We start from the raw sequence: 3,622 nt of genomic DNA, 5'->3' as shown, positions 1-3,622 counted from the left end.
GCAGTTTTTGAGCTGTGGCCGGAAGCCCCGAAGGCAATGCAAGTCCAATCAGACACCACCCAACTCGTGCACTTCTCAGAACCCTCCAGCGTTGAAGGAGGCTGGTAGGGATCTTTGGGAAGCAGTGGATCTCAAATGACCTATTTTAAATTATTTTAAAGCTAGAATGGGTTAACTGCTAAGACTTCTGACTGTAGACATTTGATGGCTAGATACTTTGTTTGGTCACATCCAGATTTTCATGCTGTAGCATGTGAATTTTAGAATTACTATTCAATAGTGCAAACACAAAATTATGAGTCCTGTACAGATTATTTAAGGAATTTTCAGTTAATTTTATGACCTTTGGTTTCTTCACCTCCATATCTCTACAAATTAACATGGGAAGCTATCAAATGCATAGGCCATACTTCCTATGAATCAGGGCAACTCAGATTCAATAGAATGACATTGATTTAGAAACCATTTTCACAATTCTATAGAAAATGATCACTTATTACCTCATACTAAAATTAAAATACAACTAAGGATTCCCCTTATCTCCTTTAAATATTTTCTATTCCCACAAGCAGCCCCTGAGAAAAATCCTGTGAAACAAAATAAAAGTATTTAAATGAGTCAAAGTGACAGCTAATAGACCCAAACAAGTGGAGTCCATCTGTACACAGGACCAAATATAACTTTATGTCTGACACATTCCCACTACTTAGCCCTCTTGAAAAGACAAAGACAATTTATTGGTTTCAGTCCAAGAAATGGGTGTTAAGCTCTCTAACTTCTCTCTTTTTTCCCTCCAATCTATTTTTACAACTATTTATGTAATTAGTCCATATGAGTCCTGTTTAACAGTCTGTATCCCCAGAACCCTTCCTTCCTTCTTGGTTGTTTATGGCCAAGTTAACATTCTATTTTAATTTTAACTTTAAGTATTGAGGTAATTAATCATTGTGGCTGCTACAAATGAGAGAAAATTAAAGTGACTCTTGAATATGTAAGTGAATTTTACTAGGAAAACTCAACAAAATGTTAGATTTTCCACTTTCAATTGTACATGGGTACAATTATTGGTGTAATATTTCAAGAAGAGAAACATAGTTCCCAAAAAATGCATTCTTCATATGTTGAAATCTACAAATGAGTGTCTTCATAATACAGCAAAATTTACAGGTTATATTATGAATTGTCCTATTATTTTTTTCCTTCTATGCTATACTATGTTTTTTACTCACAACATGAATTATTTTTGTTTTTTATTAATTCTACTCTACGTTTTCCCTCCATCTTGTCAGTATTCACTCTCACCTAGCCCCACATACTTTGGCTAGCTCTCCTAACTTCTGTTCTTAGCTCTCGTCTATAGTATAATCTTTATGTTTGCGTCTAACATTACTAACAATGCTATGTAAAAATTCTGTGCCATAATGGTTTGCATGATGGTGCAAAGAGATTCATCTTTGCACAATTCAATATTGTAGGTGACAAGCCAGAACAATACAGTATATGTTAGTGTTCTTTCAGTATACTTTCTACATCAAATTTATATTATGCTCTTAAACACTGTATTATGAGCATTCTACCATTTGGTACTATTGAGTCTTGTGTGATTGATATTATGACATGAAAAATAAAATTCAGTAAAATACTATCAGACTTAATATTAAGTTAAAAATGGATTTGAGAGGGAAAGAGTGACATGGTTCTATAGTCCTGTACATCACCTCCTCAATAACAAAAAATATATATTTTTTAAAAAGCTGGTTTGAGAGCCAAATTTCATCAGAAGGAGTAAGGTTAAAAAGTTTCAGTAATCGCTGGGGGCTAGGGCCTCATGCCTATAATCTGAGCTACTCAGGAGGCTGAGGCAGTTTAAAGCCAGCCAGAGCAGGAAAGTTTGAAACTCTTATCTCCAATTAACTACCAGAAAACCAGAAGTAGCACTGTAGCTCAAATTGGTAGAGCCCTGGTCTTGAGCTAAAAGAACTCAGGGACAGCACCCAGGCCCCATGACCTACAATTTTTTTTTCAGAACAGTACACATTGTTAGAGCTCAAAATTGAGGTCACCAACTGGCTAAGGAACTCTGAAGTGTCGATAATATGCTACATGAGGTGCAAGTTTTTCACAAGCACTTCATTCTGACCCTATGAGTGGAGCTTGCTAGGAATCCTTGCTATAGGTAACAAAAGAAGTTTCAGAATGTAATGTTAGATTAGAAGGCTTACATCCCAGTTCTATCACTTACTAAATCTGCATTTCAGTTTTCTCATTTGTAAAACACGAATGCCAAAACATATTTTCCATTAAAAATGTTTTAAAAGCACTGAATGCGGTAACAGACACATAGTGTTTACAAATTGAAAAACAACCCTAGTGAATCTTGAAATCCAGTTAAAGAAATTATTTTACTGTATAGAATGTAGTGGCTCTCTGCAGTCTAAAACTTTAAATCACTTACTACATATGTCTGAAGATTTCTTCCTTTAACAGGATTGAAGCAGGAGAAATCAATCAAAGGAAAAAAAAGAGATGATAAACTTGATTCTGGCCACCTGTTCAAATTGTACTACAGTATAGTGAATCTTTATAAGAGAAATCACTTTTAATGTCTTCTATGTGGTTTTAGCAAAAGCAGTTTATTATTGTCTGAGTGTATACCATGAAAACAAAGAATGGGTGGTGGGAAAGTAATACTTCTACATCTTGGTTACAAGATGAGTTTTCCTTAGAAAATATGAGAATATTAATTTCCGATCAGTCTTAATCACTGTCTCGTGTGTTTTATATGGACAGAATTATAGGAAAAATATAATCATAAATACAATTTGCATACCTATTTACATATACATATATAAATATATAAACACATATATACATCTATTCATATATATGTGCTTTCATATCTTGCAATTGCCTATAATTAACAAATTGCTATATTAGTAATGAAACTGATCTGATACTTCTTGATTTATGTAGAGAAATAAGAACCAGGGTGCTGCCTAGAATTAGAGAACTGGATTTCAGAACCAGGAGCAAGAGACCTAGTTTCATGCTAGACTAATATTTTAGAATTCTGAACAATGACAAAAGTGGAGTAATACTCTAAAAATTAAATGGTAAAACTTGAGGGAAGTTCAAGCATATGCTATTGAATTTAGCTGCTACAAATTCTCTATGTACTTGTAGCTCTCCATTTTTGTGTTAACAGCATGTTCATAAAAACTTCCAGAAGACAAGGGCATCAAGAAATTAAGTGAGGGGTTGGGAATATGGCTTAGTGGTAAAGTGCTCGCCTCGTATACATGAACCCCTGGGTTCAATTCCTCAGCACAACATATATAGAAAAAGCCGGAAGTGGTGCTGTGGCTCAAGTGGTAGAGTGCTAGCTTTGAGCAAAAAGAAGCCAGGGACAAGCCCCAGGACTGTCTGGCAAAACAAAAAAAGAAATTAAGTGAGGCTATCTCCAACTTAAAATCTTCCCCAACATATGAGTCTGTTTTGGTTTGTTCTCATAGGGATCTCACCCTAGCTTGGTGTAGTCACAGGAACTCATGTTTTCTTCCCATTCTGACATTGACAGCCTCTCACTCCCTGTTCCCAGTGGGATCTTCATCCTCAGTATTCA

At 35.1% G+C, this 3,622-nt stretch overlaps 1 non-coding gene across 1 annotated transcript; it reads left to right on the top strand.

Annotated features, from left to right (window-relative positions):
• Positions 1 to 2,029: 2,029 nt before the first annotated feature.
• On the top strand, positions 2,030 to 2,178 carry LOC125344389. The gene has a single exon (XR_007209515.1). It is a non-coding gene; the product is annotated as a small nucleolar RNA SNORA62/SNORA6 family (small nucleolar RNA).
• Positions 2,179 to 3,622: the final 1,444 nt, after the last annotated feature.

This window comes from Perognathus longimembris, chromosome 28, assembly GCF_023159225.1.
Source record: "Perognathus longimembris pacificus isolate PPM17 chromosome 28, ASM2315922v1, whole genome shotgun sequence".
In the NCBI taxonomy this organism is placed as follows: Eukaryota; Metazoa; Chordata; class Mammalia; order Rodentia; family Heteromyidae; genus Perognathus; species Perognathus longimembris.
Note: the sequence above shows the minus strand (reverse complement) of the source record. Positions and strands in the feature narration are given on the sequence as shown.